General features: G+C 43.1%; 1 protein-coding gene and 1 non-coding gene across 2 annotated transcripts in view; both read right to left on the minus strand.

Annotated features, from left to right (window-relative positions):
• CAMK1D (calcium/calmodulin dependent protein kinase ID) overlaps positions 1 to 25269 on the minus strand; it is a 424335-nt gene that overhangs the window by 314007 nt on the left and 85059 nt on the right. The window lies entirely within an intron of this gene.
• LOC116750272 lies at positions 19785 to 19915 on the minus strand. The gene has a single exon (XR_004348968.1). It is a non-coding gene; the product is annotated as a U6atac minor spliceosomal RNA (small nuclear RNA).

Genomic DNA, 25269 nt, shown 5'->3' on the forward strand with positions numbered 1-25269 from the left:
CCCCACACATCCACCCAGCTCTGAACGTGAACTGCAAGAAATGCCTTTCCCCCTCCAAATGCCCCGTCTGCTCTATCACATCACTGCTCAGTGCGGTCTGTGGACCACGGGGGCAGGGGTGGAGACGAGAGGGGAGAGGGAACAGAAGCAGGCAGCCCCAGTTCACTTCCCGCTCTAGAGAGGGATGCTAAAAGCATGAAAGAGGTAATGATTGCTTCTGGAGTTCTTCAGCTATAAGATGCTCTATAAATACCAATAACCACCCCCTCGAGGGAAAACACATTTCGTTACAGCGGAGGTAAATGCTGCAGCAGCCTGCAGAAAAGATGGGCTGCATCTCGGAGGGATCTTCTGGTACCCTGAGTGCACCCAGAGTAATCACCAAGTAGAGTGGGTGACCCACACAGCATCCTGCTTTGACCGGAGAATGGTGTACCCCAGATTGCTGGCATCTCATAGGTCTATCCATTTTGACTTGTCCATCCGATGCACACTCATTAAGGACCCCGCTATCTGCCTGAGGGGCACTATGGCATTGTGGTTAAGTGCCTGGGCCCTGGAGCTGGGCTCCCCGGCAGGAAGCCCAGCTCTGCTCACACACCAGTCGTCTGACCTCAAGCAAGTCACTGAATCTCTGTGCAGTGAGGACACGGGGGTCCTCACTCATCACACGGGGATGATAACAGAAGCCACTTCACAAGGTCATTGTGAGGATTCATCCGGTTCACCCGTGTCCAGGGGTCAGACCTCTGTCTGATACACAGGGAGGGCGAGAGAAGGGACCGCTACGGAATCTACCTGCCAAATGTAAGGGTCTGTAGTATTTCATTTCTTCCTTGACTATTTTAAATTCGATTATTTTAGCATCAAAATCAAGATGAAAAAGGAAGGAGTTAGCAACTAGAAGTGGACCCAGCACTTAGCCATGTGTGGAAAACACAGAAGTAGAAGATGAGGTCCCTGACTGGGAGCCTCCAGAGCCCCAACAATGAAGGGTATTCAGGTGTTTTAGCTGCCAGGTGGCAGCATATAAAGGGAGTGGGGAAAGGAGCATCATCCAGACATTGTTTAGAACTGCCAGCTCACAGCAATCACAAAGCAGACAGGCTTTTGGTCCATGTTATTATCGTCTGAAGTTCTGCATTGGCAAAGCCCTCTCTCAGCTCCTGTGACCATCGCTTCCCTTTGCCTTGTTACCCCCGTGCATGCCAAAATCTCACCTAAAAGAGAAAGAGCCGCCCACCTGAATCTCCCACCAGGAAGCCCTTAGTCCATCCACCCTGGGCAGTGAGCACTGTCCTTCCACTGCAGGGGACCCGAGGTGCCCTTACCATCAAGAAGAGGGCACACCTGCAGTCAGACAGGCCCAAGTGTGAATCCCTGTCCTGCCGCTTAGCTGAATGGCTCTGAGCAGTGGTTCCCAAAGTGCAGTCCCTGCAGCGGCAGCAGCGGCAGCAGCTCCCAGGAACCCGTTAGAGATGCAACTCCTAATGCTCCATCACAGACCTGCTGAATCAGAAGCTCTGGGCATGGGGCCCAGCAGCCTGGGTTTTAACAAACCATCCGGGGATTCTGATGCCCGCCCAAGTTTGAAAACCACTGGCTTCGAGAAAGTGACAATTTTTTCTGGGTCACAGTTTCCTCACTCAAGAAAGGGGGTTAATAACACTCGCCTCATGAGGCTACAATGTAAGAATTAAAAGAGACAGATGAGGGGCTTCCCTGGTGGCGCAATGGTTGAGAGTCTGCCTGCCGATTCAGGGGACACGGGTTCGTGCCCAGGTCTGGGAAGATCCCACATACCGCAGAGTGGCTGGGCCCGTGAGCCATAGCCGCTGGGCCTGCGCGTCCGGAGCCTGTGCTCTGCAACGGGAGAGGCCACAACAGTGAGAGGCCCGCATACCACACAAAAAAAAAAAAAAAAACCAAAAAAAAAAAAAAAAAAAAAAAAAAAGAGACAGATGAGAGACTACAATGTAAGAATTAAATGAGATAGATAATAGATGTCAAGCACTGGCTACGGTGCCCCAAATACGGTAGACACTCAATTCACTCTACTTATTATTATCATTATTTTATTATTATTATTTTATTATTATTACTATCAAAGTCAGTGGAACAGATTCACAAAACAGCAGTAGCTCAGAAACACCTAGAGTAAATAAGATCGGAATCCATGACAGCCCTGCTTTTCAGGGAAGTCGTTTAAAGGATATTCCAAGGACAGAAGCTAAGGGGAGTTGTCAGATACATCCTACCTTGCCCAAGGTCGCCTGAGGGCCCCTAGGATCCCGGGGTCACTCATACACACTACCTGTGAACCATGGAGATTCCCACTAACTGACTCCTCAAGCATCTTGAGGGCTGGGAATCTCAGAAACCAAAAGCATTCCCCATTTTATTGTTAAAATAAGGATAATATGAGTTTTGAGGCAATGTCACTGGAGAGAAAACTAGAGGTATCTGAGTTCAAGTACTGGTATTTAAAATGTATAATGGAATACTAGCAAACAGAATCCCACAGCACATTAAATGTATCATACACTATGATCAAGTGAGGTTTATCCCAGAAATGCAAGGATTCTTCAATATATGCAAATCAATCATCGTGATACACCATATTAACAAGTTGAAGGAGAAAAACCATATGATCATCTCATTAGATGCAGAGAAAGCTTTCGACAAAATTCAACACCCATTTATGATAAAAACCCTGCAGAAAGTAGGCAAAGAGGGAACTTTCCTCAACATAATAAAGGCCATATATGACAAACCCACAGTCAACATCATCCTCAATGGTGAAAAACCGAAACCATTTCCACTAAGATCAGGAACAAGACAACGTTGCCCAATAGTGCTCTCACCACTATTATTAAACATAGTTTTGGAAGTTTTAGCCACAGCAATCAGAGAAGAAGAAGAAATAAATGGAATCCAAATCAGAAAAGAGGAAGTAAAGCTGTCATTGTTTGCAGATGACATGATACTATACATAGAGAATCCTAAAGATGCTACCAGAAAACTACTAGAGCTAATCAATGAATTTGGTAAAGTAGCAGGATACAAAATTAATGCACAGAAATCTCTTGCATTCCTATACACTAATAGTGAAAAATCTGAAAGTGAAATTAAGAAAACTCTCCCATTTACCATTGCAACAAAAAGAATAAAACATCTAGGAATAAACCTACCTAAGGAGACAAAAGACCTGTATGCAGAAAATTATAAGACACTGATGAAAGAAATTAAAGGTGATACAAATAGATGGAGAGATATACCATGTTCTTGGATTGGAAGAATCAACATTGTGAAAATGACTCTACTACCCAAAGCAATCTACAGATTCAATGCAATCCCTATCAAACTACCACTGGCATTTTTCACAGAACTAGAACAAAAAAAATCACAATGTGTATGGAAACACAAAAGACCCCGAATAGCCAAAGCAATCTTGAGAACGAAAAATGGAGCTGGAGGAATCAGGCTCCCTGACTTCAGACTATACTACAAAGCTACAGTAACCAAAACAGTACAGTACTGGCACAAAACCAGAAATATAGATCAATGGAACAGGATAGAAAGCCCAGAGATAAACCCACGCACATATGGTCACCTTATCTTTGATAAAGGAGGGAAGAATATACAGTGGAAAAAAGACAGCCTCTTCAATAAGTGGTGCTGGGAAAACTGGACAGCTACATGTAAAAGAATGAAATTAGAACACTCCCTAACACCATACACAAAAATAAACTCATAATGAATTAAAGACTTAAATGTAAGCCCAGACACTATAAAACTATTAGAGGAAAACATAGGCAGAACACTGTTTGACATAGCAAGATCTTTTTTGACCCACGTCCTAGAGAAATGGAAATAAAAACAAAAATAAACAAATGGGACCTAATGAAACTTCAAACCTTTTGCACAGCAAAGGAAACCATAAACAAGACGAAAAGACAACCCTCAGAATGGGAGAAATTATTTGCAAATGAAGCAACTGACAAAGGATTAATCTCCGAAACATACAAGCAACTCATGCAGCTCAATATCAAAAAAACAAACAACCCAATCCAAAAATGGGCAGAAGACCTAAATAGACATTTCTCCAAAGAAGATATACAGATGGCCAACGAACACATGAAAGGGTGCTCAACATCACTAATCATTAGAGAAATGCAAATCAAAACTACAATGAGATATTATCTCACACTGGTCAGAATGGCCATCATCAAAAAATCTACAAACAATAAATGCTGGAGAGGGTGTGGAGAAAAGGGAACCCTCCTGCACTGTTTGTGGGAATGTAAATTGACACAGACACTATGGTGAACAGTACGGAGGTTCCTTAAAGAACTAAAAATAGAGCTACCATATGACCCAGCAATCCCACAACTGGGCATATACCCTGAGAAAACCATAATTCAAAAAGAGTCATGTACCAAAATGTTCATTGCAGCTCTATTTACAATAGCCAGGACATGGAAGCAACCTAAGTGTCCATCAACAGATGAACGGATAAAGAAGATGTGGCACACATATACAATGGAATATTACTCAGCCATGAAAAGGAATGAAACGGAGTTATTTGTAGTGAGGTGGATGGACCTAGAGACTGTCATACAGAGTGAAGTAAGTCAGAAAGAGAAAAACAAATACCACATACTAACACATATAAATGGAATCTAAAAAAAAAAAAAAAAAGAATGAAAAAAAATGGTCAGAAGAACCTAGATGCGAGATGGGAATAAAGACGCAAACCTACTAGAGAATGGACTTGAAGATACGGGGAGGGGGAAGGGTAAGCTGGGACAAAGTGAGAGAGTGGCATGGACATATATACACTACCAAATGTAAAACAGATAGCTAATGGGAAACAGCCGCATAGCACAGGGAGATCAGCTCGGTGCTTTGTGACCACCTGGAGGGGTAGGATAGGGAGGGTGGGAGAGAGGGAGATGCAAGCGGGAAGAGCTATGGGGACATATGTATATGTATAGCTGATTAGCTTTGTTGTAGGGCAGAAGCTAGCACACCATTGTGGAGTGATTATACTCCAATAAAGATGTTAAAAAAATAAAATAAAATAAAATAAAGATGGTTTCAAAAAAAAACAACCACCTCTCCTGTAGATGTTAAACAATTCCTGGTAGATGTGTGGGGCAGTACAGGCAGATTTTGTATAAAAGATTATATATACCATCTTCTATAAAAGAGTATACCTTGTATAACAAGTATAAAAGAGAACCTGTAAAAATGATATATTAAGAACGGAGGTGTCTCCCTTTGTGTTTTGTTGATTTTTTGTATTGACATGCTTTGAATCCTTTCTATTTATTTTTGTGTAAATTCTAGAGGTATTTTTGTTTTGTGGTTACCTTGGGACTTACATATCTTATAACAGTCTAACTTAAGTTGTTAACAACTTGAGTTCAATCACATACAAAAACTCTACATTTTAACTTCTCTCCCACTTTAAGTTACTGTTGTCACAATTTACATTCGTTCCTAATTTTTGTCTTTAAACATATTTTAGTCATAGCTATTTTAAATAATTTCCTCTTTTAACTTTTATATTTGAATTAAAATAGATTTACCTACACCAAAAAAAAAAAATAATAATAAAATAAAATAAAATGTATAATGGAAGTTCTTAGAACATGTTCTGAATTGCTGAAGGGTATTTTTAGTAAGGAACGGTGAGAAGAAGAATCATGTCCAAACTGACAGTGTCTGGAATCCAAGAGCTAAGGAGAGAACAAGCTGGAAGAATTTCATCTTGGATTAAACACCACCGTTACCTAAAACAACTCTGGCAGAGGTCACAAGGGCCTCCTAACAGCCAAATGCAGTGGACATTGGTCAACCACTGTCCCCTCTGGAATCTAACAGTTGATGGCTTCCATCCCCCTCAATCTCCTCCCCTTGACCTCCAACACACCACCTGTCCTAGTTCTCCTACCCTCACCCTTACCTCCCTCTTCCTCCTCCTCTGGGGCTCCTCCCCCCACCCACACAGCTGCCATACCTCCCACTTCTCTTCCAGCCAACCCACTGAAATCCCATTCTTCCTGCTCTGGAGTTTGTGTTGTGCACATGAAGATAATGGAATGAAAACTCCCTAGGTCAGGGACCATCTCTTCATCTTGGTCTATCATCTACTCTGTCCCCTAATATGGATACAGAGGTGAACAGAGAAGAGGCTGGTCTGTCTTTAGTCTCCTCTTCTTGTGCCTTTTTTTTTCTTTCTGGTGATCTCATCCCCCTGGGCATTTGGATGACCTACCTCACGGCCACCTCCAGCCCCAGATTAATCCTGAGCCCTGGAACTTCACACCCCACCACTACTTCCCTCCACCTGGATGTTCCACCAGCATCTTGAGATCAGGATATCTGTAAGTGAACCCATTACCCTTCTCATAACAACCATTATGACTCACCCCAAGTTCAAGTTCAGAGTTGGGTACACAAATTCAGGTGGGAAAACCTATGACACTGAATATCAATTTACTCTCCTAGTTTCATCTGTCACCTCTGAAACAAACCGAGACGATATTAACCTTCACAACAGATGTGACCAAAATAAAAAATCCTGACACAATAGGAGAAACATCTATAAAGAAATATAACCATCCTCTTTGAATAGGACTCTAAATTCACATTAATTATACTGTTATCTTTATTTCATTTTCTAGTTCCATTAGACAGTTGTGAAGTAATTATCCCCACCTTGCAGAGCATTCACAGATCCATGGAGTTTCTTCTCCTAGTTTGGAGAAGCCCAAAGTAGATGTACTATCTGTCATCTCTCAATACCCTCCCCATTTGCCAGTCCTTCTAGGTAGTAGGGCCATGCGGTCACCCAAGCTAGAAATATAGGACTCCCTCTAGACTCTCCTCTCTTCCTCATGCCCCACCATGAAGTGCAGACTCGTGAATGCCCCTATTCCTACTTCCTAGACTGTGCTCAAATAAGCACTGCTCTCCTTGCTCCTCCCCCCACCCCCCATTTCTGCCAGCACTTCCCCAGCTCAGGGAGCAGTCATCTCCTGCTTGGAACTTCTCAGTAAGTGCTTCCTGTCTCATGTCCACTATGCTTCCTATTTCATAAAAGTGAGGAGGAGAATCCATTCTAAAACATACTCCTCCTGAAATCTGCAGCTAATATTAAGTATGATTCAACATAGTAGGAAAGGAAGGAAAAGGAGGAGGCAATTTTCATGCCCATAAACACAACTATACCATAGTTCCCAAACCCAGAGCTAGGAGGGGTTAAAACTTTATGGAAGACCCAAAAGAACTGAAAGCAGAGAACTGAACAGATATTTGATATATATTCATAGCAACATGATTCACATTAGCCAAAAGATGCAAGCAACCCAAGTACCCATGGATGGATGAACAGATAAACAAAATGTGGTCTGTCCACCTAGAGATTATCATATTGAGTGAAGTAAGTCAGACAGAAAGACAAATACCATATGATATCACTTATGTGTAGAATCTAAAATATGACACAAATGAACTTATCTATGAAACAGAAACAGACTCACAGACGTAGAAAACAGACTTGTGGTTGCCAAAGGGGAGGGGTATGGGGGAAGGGATGTACTGGGAGTTTGAGGTTAGCAGATGCAAACTATTATATATAGAATGGATAAACAACAAGGTCCTCATGTATAGCACAGGGAAATATATTCAGTATCCTGTGATAAACCATTATGGAAAAGAATATGAAAAAATGTATATATATGTATAACTGAATCACTTTGCTGTACAGCAGAAATTAACACAATATTGTAAATCAAATACACTTCAATAAAATAATTTTTTAAATGTGGTCTATCTATATGGTGAAATATTATTCAGCCTTGAAAAGGAATGAAATTCTGTCACGTGCTACAACATGGGTGAACCCTGAGGGCATTATAAGTGAAATAAACCAGACACAACAAGACAAGTATTATATGATTCCACCTATGTGAGATACCTACAGTAGTCAAATTCACAGAGACAGAAAGCAGAATAGTGGCTGCCAGGGGCTGGAGGGTTGGGGGGAAATGGGAAGTTGCTGAACGGGGTGTACAGTTTGTTTCAGAAGATAAAAAGAATTCTGGAGATGGATGGTGGTGATGGTGGTACAACAATGTGAATGTACTTAATGCCAATGAACTGTATACTTGTTGCTAAAATGGTAACGTTTATGTTATATATATATTAAAAGTTTATATAAAACTTTATACATATGTAAAGTTTATTTTATAAATATATATAACTACAAAAAAATGATTTAAAAAAAAAAACAACCATCACGGATGAGGTACCAATTAGGGTCACTGTCAAAGAGCAGCTGCTTCCCCTGTCTTCCAGCAACTCCCTAAAGAAATCGCTGTACCCAAAGGTACTGTTAGCAAAACTGCTAGCTTCCCATCCAACCCAGAGATGGAAGGAAGGTCCAAAGAGACTTAAGAAAAGCATCTAATAAAAACGAAATTCCTTTTATTATACAGCAGAATACTTTAAGTCCTATCAGCATCTTTCTCATTTAAGTCAAACATTAAGTTCCATTAGCATATAGGGTTATGTTTTGTTAGAAACGAATGTTGGTTTAAAACATAGATTCCAGAATTGCCTTTTCAGTATATATAATTCTGAGAAAGTGATTCTAAAAAGGTTGTTCCACCAGATTCCCCCACAAAAATTGCAGGGACTTCTAAGCAGCCTTCCAGAATCAAGTCTCCATCTGTCTCAAAGAGAAAGAATTATCTACACAAACCTCAGGTCCTTTCCCCCATGACTTGACACCTTTCCACGGCCCCTCGGGGCCAGCACGGTAACGTCCAGCTCTGGAGTATGAGAGGCAGCAAGCTGAGCTGTTAGAGGATGACTTCTGGGCTATCTGGTCACCCAGAGTTGACTCCTGACTTGAATCCCAGTTCCACCCTCTGCTGTCTGAAAGACTTCCTGTAAATCTCAGGCTCTCTAGCCTCACTTTATTTATCTGTAAACTGGAGACGATAATAGTTCCTTCCTCTTAGAGTTGCCATGAGGATTAAATGAATTAATAGCTATAAAAGGCTCAGTGTTGTACACATAATAAGGATCACGTAAGTGTTAGCTATTGCTATCATTTTGATATACAAGAATCTTCACGATGTGGCCACAGGCTCTTTTTCCAAGTGCAATTTCTGTCCTTGATTCCTGCACGGATCACCCTGCTACCTGATCTTCACCAACACATCACACCGTTTACGCCTCCAGCTTCACATGTGCTGTTCCTTCTGCCTGCACGCCCTTCTCCCTCTGCCCCTCGTTGACCTGGCAAACTCCTGAAGGGGTGTCAGTTCACCGTGGGTGGCTTTCCTGGCTCCTGGACAGACTTATGCCCACTTTCCTTTGGGTTTCTGATGGCCCTTACCCACCATCAAAGCAATCCCCACCTTGGACACGTGTCTGCTCACCTGGCTCCCTAGGTGAGGGGCAGAGGGAGAGGCTGTGCTACTGATCCCTACACACGCGGCCTCAAGCAGAGGGCCTGGCACATAGAAGACATCCAATCAAATATGAATGAATGAATGCTGAGCAAAGAAAGAACGAGACTAATACTGGGAATGAAAGAAGAGGAAAGAATGAGACAGGCTGGACCCAGGACACATTTCACGTGGTCACCTGATAGGCAAAGCCAGCCCCGCACTGAAAACTGGGTTCACCATCTTGAATGAGATGCTTTTCCAGCTAGAAGTCAACATCGGGACGAGTGAGCTCAGGCCCCAAAGTCAACATGAAAGAGAATCAAAAGAAAGTTGTCCCATTTGTACCCAGGCACAGGGAGGCAGACCAGGGCTGGTGCCCACTCTCCAAGAGGAGCAAGCCTGCTCCCACGGCCTTCAGGGAGCACACGCACAGGCAGGGAAGCAAGATCAATAAGCAGCCGCTCTACCTCCGGCTTCTGATCTACACGGGTCAACGGGGAAGGAGAACTAAAAATAAACGTGCAGGAAACAGACACAGGGTGAAAGAAGAAAGGGAGCAAGAGAGGAAAATGAGAGGGCACTAATGGTACTCTGACTGCAAGAGGGAGGGTCAACCCCAACCCCTCCACACACACACACACAGTGCATACACACACCACACACACACACTCGTACATACATCACACACACCATATATACACACACACACGTGCATACACACCACACACTCATACATACATCACACACATACACACATACGTGCACACATACACTACACACAGTTGCACATACATCACACGTGCACATACATACACGCGTGCATACATACACCACATACACACACACGTGCATACACACATATACACACATGCATACACACACCACACACACACTCGTAGATACATCACACACACCACACACATACATACACACACACATACACACACCCCACATACATATACATACACACACATGGGGGCCCTGTTTAGTACAGAGGCGGCAGTACACTGGGCCATGATGCTCACTTCAAACCAAGACTGGGTTTCTTGGGATTCAAAAGGCATATATAGTATTTTAGGGGAGATTTATATGAGGAATATGCCCAGATAGTTCATTTAATGAGAAATGGAAGAAACAACATACAATATGAAAGTAATTGTGTTAACTATTTATGCATAGAAAAAGCCTGGAAAATACCTTAAAAATTTAACAGTGGTTATTTTTGAGTGGTAGGATTAGAGCTGATTTTTACATTCTTCTTCATGTCTTTATATATTATACAAAATACGGGGAGCACTTTCCTTAATTTACAAAAGCAAGCTTAGACATACTATATAGAAAGCCAAGGTTTTCAAAGCATCAGAGAAAATCATTATGAAATCTGGGAGGCAAACATTGCCATCGAGGCTAGTTGTGTTTCCGTAATAATGGGCATTTTGACACAATCTGAAAAACCTAATGATCTGGTTGCTTACTAATATGTGAACATTTGGAACCACTGAGACATATCTTTGAATACAAAGAAAAATCTAAAGCAATCAAGCAGGAATTCACCATCCTTTTTCTGATTTTCATCCATTTACTCAAATATCGAATATGCCCGTAAGAAAATGTTCAATACTTAAGAAGAAGAACCTAATAAACCAAAAAAAGTGAGGACAGAGAAAAAAATCTGCCAGGAATAACAAAGTTCAGCGAGAACTGATTACGTGTCAAGGCTTAAAAGAATAATTTAACACGTGCACTTTCCAAATCCCTTGAAAGGGTCATTTCAATGAAATTGTTCCCCAAGTAAAATATAACATTAGTTTCTCCAGAAGCTGCAAATTTGGAAACCAGATTCTTAAAAACATACTAAATTATATTATACTATATTTTCAAAAGCATATTATTATATTAGCTTTTCCTGGGAAAAAAAGTTCTCAGCATTCCCACATAGTAGTTGTTGTTTATGCAGTTATTTAAGAAGTAGTAATTCCTGTGAAAGGCGTGTCTTTTATTTTCCAAATCTATAGCAGAGGATGGCAAGTCAAATAAGGGAATATTATACAAATGTCGCCTCCCTTGGCTGTGTCTAAGCGAAGGCAGGGAATTACTGCAGGCTGTCCGCACACCCAGAGGGAAAGCCTGCCTCAGAGGCAAGAGTTAATTCCATGAGTTAGTTACTTGGACAGTCCAAAATGCAGACGTTTACAGGTCTACATATGCAAAGGACGGGGGAGGGCGGAACCTCGATCTTCTAACCTAGAACACTGAATTTAATTCTGGAGTATAAAAATGCTGAGGGCTTCCCTGGTGGCGCAGTGGTTGAGAGTCCGCCTGCCGATGCAGGGGACACAGGTTCGTTCCCTGGTCTGGGAAGATCCCACATGCCGCAGAGCGGCTGGGCCCGTGAGCCATGGCCACTGAGCCTGCGCGTCCGGAACCTGTGCTCTGCAACGGGAGGGGCCACAACAGCGAGAGGCCCGCATACCGCAAAAAAAAAAAAAAAAAAAAAAAAAATGCTGAGAGTCTTTTTCTCTCCCTAAATAGAAACAAGACCACCTTCCCACTTCAGAGAAGCCCCCTTAAGCTCAGGGGGGCCATGACATCCAGGGTCCCAGGAACAGAACCAGCTCTTTGCCCTACACTACACCACTACCCTCCTCTTCTCTCCCTGTTTCCTCTGTGTCAGGGGAGCTACAGGTCTCCCTCTGTGGAGATGCTGACTTCATTTCCATTAGCCTTAATGATCCACCTTTCGGGGGCAGGATGCTGTGTGGGCTGCTGAGGGCAGATGAGACTTGGGAAGAGACTGCTAAGTAATGCATAAAAAGAGGCGTTACCAGCCCTCCAATACCTAATTATTTGCTTGCCTGAATTCAATAAGAAAAACAACCCCATGAAAGAAAAGGATGACAAAGACAGAGGCTCACTCTTCTCAAACCTTCAGGAAACTCTGGTTCCAAAGGGGGACGGTGTGGTCTGGGATTTGGGTGAAGACCAGACTTGGAGCCCCCGTACCATCACACATGATCCTGCCACGTGGACTGGAGGCTGGAGGGAAAGGGGGATCCGGGTGGCAGGGGTGCCCACCAGGGGGACAGCTCATCCCTGGACAATGCTCTCTCCTTGCCTTTGGGCTGCCAGACGGACTTCTTCCGTTCTCAAGTCCTACACACGCCCTGGGAAAACCTCTCCTCATCGACTGGGGACTCCCCCAGCCCAGTCATCCTACACTCAGCTGTCTTCCACATCTGGGAACCAGCCTCATCCCAACAGCTGTCTACAAAGTCTGGTTCCATCTTTGCCATGGTAGCCCACAGCCTGGCTTTTATTCTCCCCAATCATATGTCGCCACTTTAAAATCACTTGAAAACAACATATTTGAATAAAATCAGCAGACCATCCGAATGACACGGATGTACTGTCAGCATGTCAGCATCCTGGTTGTGATACTGGGCTACAGTGTTGTACGATGTTGCCACTGGGGAAACTGGATAAAGGATACATGAGCTGTCTACATATTATTCCTATAATATATTACATATGTATTATTCCTGTATTCATGTAAATCGACAATTACCTCAATTAAAATGTCCATTAGGGCTTCCCTGGTGGCGCAGTGGTTGAGAGTCCGCCTGCCGATGCAGGGGACACGGGTTCGTGCCCCGGTCCGGGAGGATCCCACATGCCGCAGAGCGGCTGGGCCCGTGAGCCATGGCCGCTGAGCCTGTGCGTCCGGAGCCTGTGCTCCGCAACGGGAGAGGCCACGACAGTGAGAGCCGCGCGTACAGCAAAAAAAAAAAAAAAAAAAATGTCCATTAAAGTAAACCCAAAGAACGTATTTTATAAGCTTCATGTGAATAGAGACCAACCAAGAGGTCATCCTACATGAGGATCAAGATGGTCATACAAACTGAGCCTGGCTGCCGTCCAGGCTTCTATCATTCAGCAAATGCATATGTCAGCCCTCAGTGTGCCGGTTACCATGCCAGGTATTATGACATCTGCCTCAGCTGATGTCCTCAGAAAATGAATAGCGATGAGAGAAAAATCACTGAGGAAGGCCTTGTGTGCCTGACAGTTTCAATTGTTTAACAGGGGCGAAAATATTTAGACACCCATGAAATAACCACACTATTTACGACCGGACATTGCTCCAGTAACAATTCATCATCTCCCATAGTTCCAGCTGTCCAGAAAACATGAGGGTGGATTCCCCACCACCAGCTCTGACTACTGACTACACGCTTAACCATGGCATCCTTCATCCTTCTGCTTTCCACCTATTTAGAAACAAGTTTCTCAAGGGGCAGCGAGAGAGAACCTGGTACTTGGTTTGCTTCAAAATGAGTTCTCAAAGTCCTGTGTAACCAAAAATAAACTCAAAATGGATTAAAGACCTAAATGTAAGGCCAGACACTATAAAACTCTTAGAGGAAAACATAGGCAGAACACTCTACGACATAAATCACAGCAAGATCCTTTTTGACCCACCTCCTAGAGAAATGGAAATGAAAACAAAAATAAACAAATGGGACCTAATGAAACTTAAAAGCTTTTGCACAGCAAAGGAAACCATAAACAAGACAAAAAGACAACCCTCAGAATGGGAGAAATTATTTGCAAATGAAGCAACTGACAAAGGATTAATCTCCAAAATTTATAAGCAGCTCATGCAGCTCAATATCAAAAAAACAAACAACCCAATCCAAAAATGGGCAGAAGACCTAAATAGCCATTTCTCCAAAGAAGATATACAGATGGCCAACGAACACATGAAAAGATGCTCAATATCACTAAACATTAGAGAGATGCAAATCAAAGCTACAGTGAGGTATCACCTCACACCAGTCAGAATGGCCATCATCAAAAAATCTACAGACAATAAATGCTAGAGAGGGTGTGGAGAAAAGGGAACCCTCTTGCACTGTTGGTGGGAATATAAATTGATACAGCCACTATGGAGAACAGTATGGAGGTTCCTTAAAAAACTAAAAATAGAACTGCCATATGACCCAGCAATCCCACTACTGGGCATACACCCTGGGAAAACCATAATTCCAAAAGAGTCACGTACCACAGTGTTCATTGCAGCTCTATTTACAATCGCCAGGACATGGAAGCAACCTAAGTGTCCATCAACAGATGAAAGGATAAAGAAGATGTGGCACATATACACAATGGAATACTACTCAGCCATAAAAAGAAACAAAATTGAGTTATTTGTAGTGAGGTGGATGGACCTAGAGTCTGTCATACAGAGTGAAGTAAGTCAGAAAGAGAAAAACAAATACCATATGCTAACACATATATATGGAATCTAAAAAAAAAAAAAAATGGTTCTGATGAACCTAGTGGCAGGACAGGAATAAAGATGAAGATGTAGAGAACAGACTTGAGGACACAGCAGGAGGGGGAAGGTAAGCTGGGACCAAGTGAGAGAGTAGCATAAACATACATACACTACCAAATGTAAAACAGAGAGCTAGTGAGAAGCAGCTGCATAGCACAGGGAGATCAGCTCGGTGCTTTGTGACCACCTAGAGGAGTGGGATAGGGAGGGTGGGAGGGAGGTGCAAGAGGGCGGGGATATGGGGATATACGTATATATATAGCTGATTCATTTTGTTATACAGCAGAAACTAACACACCATTGTGAAGCAATTATACTCCAATAAACATGTAAAAAAAAAAACCAAACAACAACTATTAGGTATAAAATATGCTACAAGGATATACTGTACAACATGGAGAATCTAGCCAGTATTTTATGATAACTGTAAATGGAGTATAACCTTTTAAAATTGTGAATCACTATATTGTACACTGTAATTCATATAATATTATACATCAACTATACTTCAATTTAAAAATAAAAATAATTTCACCTTTAAATAAAAAAAACCCTGTGTACCTTTTAACCAGAAAGTTCTGGAGATCTTCAACAAACAAGCCATGCATGACAGGCCATGACAACCCTTGTTTAACATGCTGCTTTGTTTGGTAACTCTTATTTATCCAGACGACATGTAGCTCTCAACTAGTTTAAACAGCCCTTCGGAGCTACCATGGTGACCTCCCCATAACTCACAAAGATCAAAGGCACAGTCCCAGGGAACAGACTCTTCCCAAGGGATGGAGGTGTCAAGGACCGACAATCTTCCTTGGCATATTTATTGCTGCTTGCAACGTATCAAAGTATTTTTAATCCATGATCTCATTTGCTTCTTATGATACGTATCAATACTTTTACTTGATGAAACTGAAACTAACTCTCTCAAATATTTATCAGTTCTTGCTTACTCAGGAATTGACGATTCAACGTAATTTTAGCCTTTTTCTGGCCTTCTCCTAGCTTTGGGGACATTTTACCCCAATTCTACCAGGGAGCAGGCAATAGTTTAGGAGAGAGAGAATGGGTCTTGAGTCTGGGAGGTGAAGTTACAGTTCAGCTCCATAATTCACCGGTGACCTTGCATTTAGCTTCCCTGAACCTCAGTCTCTTCATCTGTAACGAGGGTTAACATCCACACTGCAGGGCTGAAGGGAGATTCAATGTGACAACGTGAATAGTCTAGATAGTGGTTGCTCAAAATGTTACCCCTTGTGTCAAAAGTTGTTTTTTGAAGTAAGGTTCATTCAACAGAAATAAGAAACTAACAACCAATGTGAAATTTTAGGGTTATCAGAGAATTTTAATTATCTGCATGAATTGCTGGGTAATTGAGAATCGTCCATAATAAGTGGCTGCCTCAGAAATGCCCAGATTAGCAAGAGGATTTCTTTTTTCCTTTCATTTATCTGAGCTGGTAAAGAAATGCTGCCCTGTTATCTTATCCTTCAATCAGAGATCCCCCATTAAAGTTCTGCATATAACTAAAATCCACAGAATTCTAAGTACTTTACAGGTGTGTCCTCGTCGGATTTCCACATTATGGCTGTATACACAAATGCAGGGTTTAGAAATGATTATTATTCCCTGCCGATGCCCAGAATGACTGGGAAACAAGTGTGTGCTTAGCCTCTGGCTGAAGAGAATTGCATTATGAACTATCTCTAAGTGGCCAAATTTCAAAGAATATGAAATATGATGGACTTCCCTGGTGGCGCAGTGGTTAAGAATCCGCCTGCCAATGCAGGGGACACGGGTTCGATCCCTGGTCTGGGAAGATCCCACATGCCACGGAGCAACTAAGCCCATGCACCACAACTGCTAAGCCTGCGCTCTAGAGCCCGCGAGCCACAACTACTGAGCCCACGTTCCGCAACTACAGAAGCCCGCACGCCTAGAGCCCGTGCTCCGCAACAAAAGAAGCCACCACAATGAGAAACCCGCGCACCACGACTAGAGAAAACCCCTCCGCAGCAATGAAGACCCAACGCAGCCAAAAATAAATAAAATTAAAAAGAAGAAAAGACATATGACAAAACGCACTTGGAGTGAATATACTGACCACTCCTTTCTGCCTTGTCTGACATTAGCCATTAACACTAAACCTCTCAAATTATTGTATGGGTGCCAGGGGGGTGGGTGAGCCGCAAAATTACAATGACACATCTTCATGATGCACCAGTGTCCTCAAGGAGAGTCCGTGAACCATCCAGAGATGCCTGAGTTCTTGTGTTTACTACTCTCTACACTGGAGAGTCCTCGGGGGAAAGGTTGAAGAGCACTTCTGAGGGTGAAGGAAAATGCCAATTTATGGAACACCCATCTGCCAAGGCCTGTGCCAGGTGTCTGCACACCATCACTTTGGTTAATTTCTTACTTAGTCATTCAACAATCATGGGAAGAAGAGGGAAGAACAGTCACAGACTTATTACTGTTTTGAGATACATTTTAACTGGGTTTTCAGAACCCAGCTCAGCATTTATATCACATCTTTGAGTCTCAGGCCCTAGGTGAGAAAAAAGCACCAGGAACTTGGTAGTGAAAACACACCAGCGGCAACCGCAGACATGAGAAAATTGGTTGGCACAGATACAGATGTGCTGGAGGGGTATGAATTCTTGTGGTTTACTTAAAAAGGTCAACTTTTGAATATAAACAAATGATCAAATTTACTAAAAAACACTCATAAACACCAATACATGATACATTTATAAATATATACACATACTTTTTTAACTCTTAGAGTTTAATTTCATTCCCTAACCCAGCTAGTCAGGAAATAAGTTTGCTCCCAACACGAATTCCAGCCACTTGTCTGCTCGACGGAATGTTGCCAGAGATGCACCTTCTCTAGCACAATGCTCCTTTCTTCTTCCCAGTCCACTCAGAATGGTCCTGTCCATGCTACTGTTAAGTGCTGTCCTCTGAATTATTCTCATCAACATGATAAGACCCTCTTACCTTAACTGGTTAAAAATAAAAGCTTCCCGAATCAAATCAGCCCACTGAGCCTGTTTCGTCTGTCCTTGGACCCCCACTCCTTTTACAAACGTCAACTCTATTTCTGTTGTCCTTGTTACTATTGTCATTTTACACCCATCGTGCCGGGCTGCCCTGAGACGCTCACAAATATGGTCAAATGCTCATCAGCAGTTAAAAAAAACTCTTAACAGGCCAGAAATACAAACTGAACATTCAGGAAAACGTGCCCATAAAATAATCATTTATTTTTCATGAAATTAACAGAACTGGGGTTTTGGCAAACCCCTAAAACCACTGTGAACACACACACATCTTCTTTCATTGACTCACAAAGGAGCTAAGGCCCTTGCTGTGTGCAGAAGATGCAAGAGGTGTTGGATGGGAATATTCAGGGTAAGCGGATAGCAGAGCATAGCGTCTACTGTGTACTTAGGAGACAGAGATGCTCCCAGGAGAACAGTCTTCAGTTTCTGTGACAAGCAACAAACTTCTGGCTCCAAAGATGTTTTGGCAAAACAACACCGTCTCCACCCGGGGCTGCTCATCTGCTATTAGGACCATGTATCGACTACAATCATAGGGGAAGAATGCCTAAAGCTAATTGTGAAAGATTTCCACTGCTTCGGGTTACGTTTACTTTAAAGATGTCTCTCGCTGAACTGCAGCCCCAAAGAGCAAAAGGCATTAGAGAATCAGCCCACCTTTGCTGAATTTCCCCATTGCCCTATCTCACCTTTGCATCCTGTCTTTCTTATTTCCTCTTTGAAAGCTGAATTCAGTAGTCACAGATGTAGAAAACAAATCTATGGTTAACCAAGGGGGAAAGGAAGGGGGAGGGATAAGTTGGGAGATGGGGATTGACATATCCACACTACTATATATAGGATAGATACCTAATAAGAACCTACTGTATAGTACAGGGAACTCTACTCAATACTCTGTAATGACCTATATGGGTCTATATGTAATGACCCCACTGTATTACCCCATCTGTAAGAATATTGTTCACAAAGGCACCACAAAGACGTAGGGATGTAGATCAGCAATGACCCTCCCTTCTGACCTCCGCACGGACCCCTTTTACCTCCTTCCCTGGACCCCAGCAGTAGCAGGCTTCTCTCCCTCGCTCATCACCTGCTTGTTGTCTGCCTGCTCCTTCAACAACGCCAGCCTTATGAAAGCCTGGACCGTAAGGCGCCTGCTGACAGCGCCTAAAATAGCGCCTGGCACGTCGGATTGGCAGATTGGCTCAAAAAGCACTGAATGCACTGACTTAGCTTCCGAGAAATGAAACGGAGCCCATGGCCTCACCTTTTCATGATGCATTCAACCAGCTTCATGCCACCTACTCTTGGTCTGGTTCAGTGTCAAAGGGCAATGCCCAGATAGATTCACTTCCGCTGGTTGGTTGTTTTCTGCATCATTCAACAAGTCAACATGATATAAAAAGATACGTGCAGGAGCTGTTCCTGTATCTATTCCCGATCGCTCCGTTCCCCTCTGCCTGCTCCAGATACACATTTATATTCGTTTCCTGTTTATCCATCCAGCATTTCTTTATGAAAATATTAGCAAATTCACCTATATATATTTCACAACCCAATCTTTCTTACATAAAGGTACCACACTGTCTACACTACTTTCCACCTGTTTCTTGTACTTGGCAATGTACCCGGACATCATCCTACATCAGAATGTAGATCTTCCTCACTCCCTTTTAACAACTGCACAGCATTCTACTGTACACATACACCATCCCTCAACTGCTCCCTGATGACTGATGGACACTGGGTGGCTTCTGACGTTTTGGTGTTAACACGCAAAGTTTCAGTGATAACCGTGTACACATGTCATTTCATTACATGAGCAGGTGTATGTACAGGGAAGATTCCCAGGCCAGGACTGCATATCTTTAATACTGATTCACACTGCCAGATTCCCCTCCTGTAGGTTGTTAAAAGATATTGTTAGGTGGCTATAAGGAGGTGGTGATGCCTTAAAAGTATGTGTGCAGCGTCGGTCACTAGAATTTTTCCCATTCTTGTCAAGGGGAACGCTAAACTAATTCTTCACTTTCATTAAATCCAGGCTCTTTTAAAATTTAAATCAATGCAGCATCTCCTGATGACGGTCGGTTCAGTTTTCCTATTCTACTTCTATCCGTCAATTCTCTAGGCTAACAGATTTTCCCTCTAGCAACTTATTAGAGGAAAACAGGCTTTCTAAAAAAGCCTAGTTAATATGGGGGGGAATTAAATTTTTATAAGTGTATTCAGGGGTTCTCAATCAGCAGCAAATTTTTTACTTCATCACAATATCCAAAATGACATGGAAAGAAAAACATAAATGAATATTTAAAATCTTTATTCATTCCACTTCAGGGGACTCCCCTCAAAACTAGTTTATATTCTCAGAGTTTTTAGTAATTCATGACTCTTTTTCACAGTGAGAACCTAAAATTAGAAAATGATGGCTATTTGCAGAATTAATGAAAAGGTCCTTTTCCCACTCCTTTTTGGTTTTTTTGTTTTTTTTTTTTTTGCAGTACGCGGGCCTCTCACTGTTGTGGCCTCTCCTGTTGCGGAGCACAGGCTCCAGACGCGCAGGCTCAGCGGCCATGGCTCACGGGCCCAGCCACTCCGCGGCATGTGGGATCTTCCCGGACCGGGGCACGAACCCGCGTCCCCTGCATCGGCAGGCGGACTCTCAACCACTGCACCACCAGGGAAGCCCTCCCACTCCTTTTAGAGACAGCATGAGGAAACAACGTACTTTCACATGAGAATCTCGGCTTTCAGGAAACTGACCCTCTAGCTTAGGATATTCATCATAGTCAAGGAGCACAACAGCAATAATCTGCTTTCGTACCAGCACGGTTTGCTAAATACAAGTACACTAGACTAAATTCGTTCCTTTGTTTGATATACGGTTGACCCTTGAACAACGTGGCAGCTGGGGTACCAGTCCTCCCGGAAGTTGAAAATCCAAGTATAATTTAGAGTGGCTCTTCCATATCCAGAGGTCTGCATCCCAAGGATCAACCATCCACAGATAAAACAACTGCAGATGACGTAGTACTATAGTATTTACTATTGAAAAAAAATCTGCGTAGAAGTGGACCCGCATGGCACAAACCCATGTTGTTCAAGGGTCAACTGTACTTTTGTACCATGCCGTCAACACACTTTAAAACCATTTGGCATGGACAGTACGATATCCTTTCCTGTGCTAGTGACTGTGAACTTCAATTCCGGGGACAGTCTGTTAACCTTAATCAGTAACTCATACTCCATCCACCAAAGACATGCACAAGAGTATTTTTAGCTGCTGTATTCATACTAGCCCCAAACTGGAAACAAACGTCCATCAAGTGTAGAATGTGTATCTAAATTTCATACAACCGAACACTACACAGCAACGGGGAAAAATGAACAGTTTATATACGCAACAACATGAATGAATCCCACAAAATGTAAGCATGATTCCATTCATGTGGAATTTAAATCAGGCAAAACAACTTTATGGCGACAGAGGTCAGAATGATTACCCTTGGGGAGGGGGACATTGTTCCAACTGGGAAAAGGGGACCAGGGACCTTCTAGGGTGATGCAAATGTCTTACATCTTGATCTAGGTGGTCATTACATGGGTTAAAATTTTTGAGGTTTGTGAACTTTACGCTATGTAAATTATACCTGAGCTGGTCAGCTAGCATCCTAACCAAGAAGTCCTTACTCGGGCTTCCCTGGTGGCGCAGTGGTTGAGAGTCCGCCTGCCGATGCAGGGGACACGGGTTTGTGCCCTGGTCTGGGAAGATCCCACATGCCACAGAGGCCCGTGAGCTATGCGGCCAAAATAAATAAATGCTCTTTTTAAAAAAAAAAAAAAAAAAAAGATTTATCTATTCTAGGAGTGCCTGTCATAGGAATGACAATATTTACTGAAGGATACTCTTATCAGAACTTACCTCTCTCACCCCCTCTAAATCAATTAGTCGCTGAGGCTAAGACAGAGGGAAGAACCCAGGAGGCACCCATGATGCTGGGGAACACCCAGCCCCGCAAGGGGAAGGTCAGGGTAAAGGGCGAGGAGTCATCCCACAGCCCTGATGGCCCTTTCCCAGCAGTGCCCCCCACTGCGTCCCTTCCCTCCTCCTCCCCCCCGTGCCAGGCTGGCCCAGAGGAGCAGAAGGGGTGAAGCCCCCTCCCCCTCCCGACTCCTGGGAACCTGCTGGAAGCCCACCTACTGCTTCTCTCCCCTAAACCAGCGTGGCCTGAGTCAGAGGTTCAGAATGAGGAAGCCCTTTATTACCACATACTACAGCCCTCAATTAGCTTTTCTCAGGAATAAAGTTAATATCTTGGTCTCTGTCTATCTGAACCCTCAGCCCAACTTCTCAACTGGTTCAGAGCTCAGGTGGGAAAGGCTGTGTTGTTAATGGGCCCGCACGCTTCACACACGGCCCCCGGGGGCCTGGGGCAGGAGTGGTGAGAAGGCAAAGAAGCTGGGAAGAGGCTTTACCAGGGCCCCTGCATGATGCAGAGAATGCGCCCATCACAGGGGCCTCTGGGGATGGAGCACCTGATATCCACCCATAGGCAGTCCCTGCATGACCTTTCCATTCTTTTGTTCTGGAACAATAGGTATTTCCTAGATAGGTAACCTGAGAGACCCAGCATTTAGTCTCCTTGAATAAAACACTAGAGCCTCAAGTAACAAAATGAAATCAGGGGAGGGCTTCCCTGGTGGCGCAGCGGTTGAGAGTCCGCCTGCCGATGCAGGGGAGGCGAGTTCGTGCCCCGGTCCGGGAAGATCCCACATGCCACAGAACGGCTGGGCCCGTGAGCCATGGCCGCCGAGCCTGCGTGTCCGGAGCCTGTGCTCCACAACGGGAGAGGCCACGACAGTGAGAGGCCCGCAAAAGAGTGTACCGCAAAAATAAATAAATAAATAAAATGAAATCAGGGAGAGGGATAAATTAGGAGTTTGGGATTAAGAGATACACACTACTATATATAAAATACATAAACAACAAGGACCCACTGTATAGCACAAGGAATTATATTCAATACCTTTTGATAACCTATAATGGAAAAGAATCTGAAAAATATGTTAGCATGTGTGTGTGTGTGTGTGTGTGTGTGTGTGTGTGTGTAATATATCACTTTGCTGTACACCTGAAACTAACACAACATTGTAAATCAGCTATACTTCAATTAAAAAAAAAAAACACGAAATCAAAAAGACTCTCAAAGTCCTCAGCTAGCTCTAAATGGCATTATGAACATTTACGGAACATACAAAATGCAAGCTTAAACCCAAACCTGCTGGGTTTAAAATGAACTGACTGCCTCTTTCTCTCTGGCAAGTGTACAATTTTTCTAACCACTGTCAATGCTCAGTCTGCCCAACCTACAGGTTGACCTACAGGTCAAGGCCAGTGTGAGGCGACCCCAAACTGCCTCAACTGATCCCGTAAACCAAATCATTTCCAAATTTCCATCTCATCCTGCTATAGAGCCACAGTTTATGTCTATAAACTTTGAATCCTCCCCCTCCAAGAAGGAAAGAGAAATGAACAAAATCAGAGCAGCTCCCTAAAGGTATTAAACATAAAGCAATGCACCTTAGAGATCATTCAGTTAGTCCTTCTCCCTCGTTCCTTGTATGAAGCAACTGTAGTGACATAAAGTAAATTCAGTATATGACCTGACCACACATGGGGAAACCAAACAGGAACTGGTATTAGAGGATATTAAAAAATTATTAATTGTGTTAGCTGTGATCATGTTATTTTAATTACATGGGGAAACTTCCTTCCTTCCTTCTTCCCTCCCTCCTTTCCTTCCTTCCTTCTTCCCTCCCTCCTTTCCTTCCTTCCTTCCTTCCTTCTTTCCTCCCTCCCTCCCTTCCTTCTTTCCTTTCTTCGCAGGATGGGATTAATACTTAATCCACACTAAGTATTATCGGGGTGGAATGTCAAGATACCTATTTTTGAAGTTGAGAGGTAACTGACATATAACATTGTGTAAATTTACCGTTACAACATGTTGCTTTATGTTGCTTTGATACACTTACATACTGCAGTATGAGTACACTGCAGTGTTAGCTAACACCTCCACTGCCTCACATAATTACCATTTCTTTCTTGTGGCGAGAACATTTACCATCTAGTCTCTTAGCAACTTTCAAGTACATAGTAGAGTATGTTAGCTAGAGTCACCATGCTGTGCATTAGATCCCCAGAACTTATTCATCTTCTAACTGCAAGTCTGTACCCTTTGATCAACATCTCCCCAACCTCCCCACCCCCCAGCCCCTGGTAACCACCTTTCTACTCTCTGCTTCTACAAGTTCAGCTTTTTTACATGTCACATATAAGTGATATCATACAGTATTTGTCTTTGTCTATCTGACTTATCTCTAGGTCCATCCATGTTTTTGCAAATGACAGGATTTCCTTTTTTCTCATGGCTGAATAATACTCCATTTTATCAATACCATATCTTCTTTATCCATTCATACGGTAATGGACGCTTAGCTTGTCTCCATGTCTTGGTTATTGTGATTAATGCTGCAATAAGATATCTTCAATTTACTTTAAAATATGTTAGCATTTTTCACAAATGGAGCGAGTTAAATAAGCGAATGAATGAATAGCTGTCTGACCCAAGGGACACACACCTTGTTAGTGGAGGAGCTGGGTAATAGCCAAGCATCCTTCCTCTATTGGTTTACAAGGGACCCTTTACAGTGTTTTATACTCTCAACACCAGAGCAGCTACTCAAGATGACCGCAGCCTTTCAGAGGCCCATTTGGGCTCCACCCACTCAGCTTTGGAAGGGCCCTGCACCGTCCAAATTAGTGTGGCAAACTGGGCTTGGATGAAAAGAGTAAGCTGCTAGATTGGGCTTCTTCTCAGATCCAAACGACCAAGGCATGGCCAAACAGTCATTGAACACTGGTCTGAGGAGACATCTGTTCCAAGTTTCTACAACCATATCAGTGTACCAAGAAACTAGAATCTCTCATCATGTAATAACATGACCTAACAGAATTAGGGTATATTCATACAGTAATAACCAGGAACTGCTTACTATGTACCAGGGACTATTCTAAGGGTTTGACAAGAACAATCTCAGTTAATCACTGCAACATCCAAAGAGGCTGTTGTCTCCATCATACAGAGGAAGGGACCAGAGCACAGAGAGTTTGAGAAAGTTACCACGACCACAGAGCCCTAAGGGACAGCATCACCCTTTAGGATGACTCTGCCGTACGTGCTCCTTGTGCCACACTCCATTTCCACATAGTCACAGCCGATGTTTTTCTCTGGGAGAAATGGTCCAGGGATACTTCTCATTTCTGTCCTTAAAAACAGTACAAAAGAATGAAAACAAAAGGTAAAAGAGAAAAAACAGAATCCGCCCCACAGGCCCA

Source organism: Phocoena sinus, chromosome 2, assembly GCF_008692025.1.
Source record: "Phocoena sinus isolate mPhoSin1 chromosome 2, mPhoSin1.pri, whole genome shotgun sequence".
In the NCBI taxonomy this organism is placed as follows: domain Eukaryota; kingdom Metazoa; phylum Chordata; class Mammalia; order Artiodactyla; family Phocoenidae; genus Phocoena; species Phocoena sinus.